Source organism: Trachymyrmex septentrionalis, unplaced genomic scaffold (assembly GCF_001594115.1).
Source record: "Trachymyrmex septentrionalis isolate Tsep2-gDNA-1 unplaced genomic scaffold, Tsep1.0 scaffold19, whole genome shotgun sequence".
Classification (NCBI taxonomy): Eukaryota; Metazoa; Arthropoda; class Insecta; order Hymenoptera; family Formicidae; genus Trachymyrmex; species Trachymyrmex septentrionalis.
The window spans coordinates 5,805,496-5,805,733 of record NW_017305071.1 but is presented as its reverse complement, the minus strand read 5'-3'; the positions used below and the strand labels follow the sequence as shown (position 1 = coordinate 5,805,733).

The window sequence follows — 238 nt, the reverse complement described above, 5'->3', positions numbered from 1 at the left end:
TACCGAAAAAAGTTGTCTTCCGATATATATCGAAAATAAGCCTTCGTTTATCACACAACATGGTATCTAAAAAACTTATTTTTTCATCAATACCAACTTCCATAGTGAACTGCAGTCTAGTGTGTAATGAATTAAAGATATCCAAGATATCAGTACTATCAGACGAAGCAGCCAAAATAATATCATCAACATATCGATAAAATAAGTGTTTTTCTTTTTAACATTGCGTTATTCGACA

At 30.7% G+C, this 238-nt stretch overlaps 1 protein-coding gene across 5 annotated transcripts in view; it reads right to left on the bottom strand.

Moving 5' to 3' along the window:
* Window positions 1-238, bottom strand: part of LOC108746992 — a 212,139-nt gene that overhangs the window by 2,526 nt on the left and 209,375 nt on the right. The gene's annotated exons all lie outside the window — the stretch shown is intronic.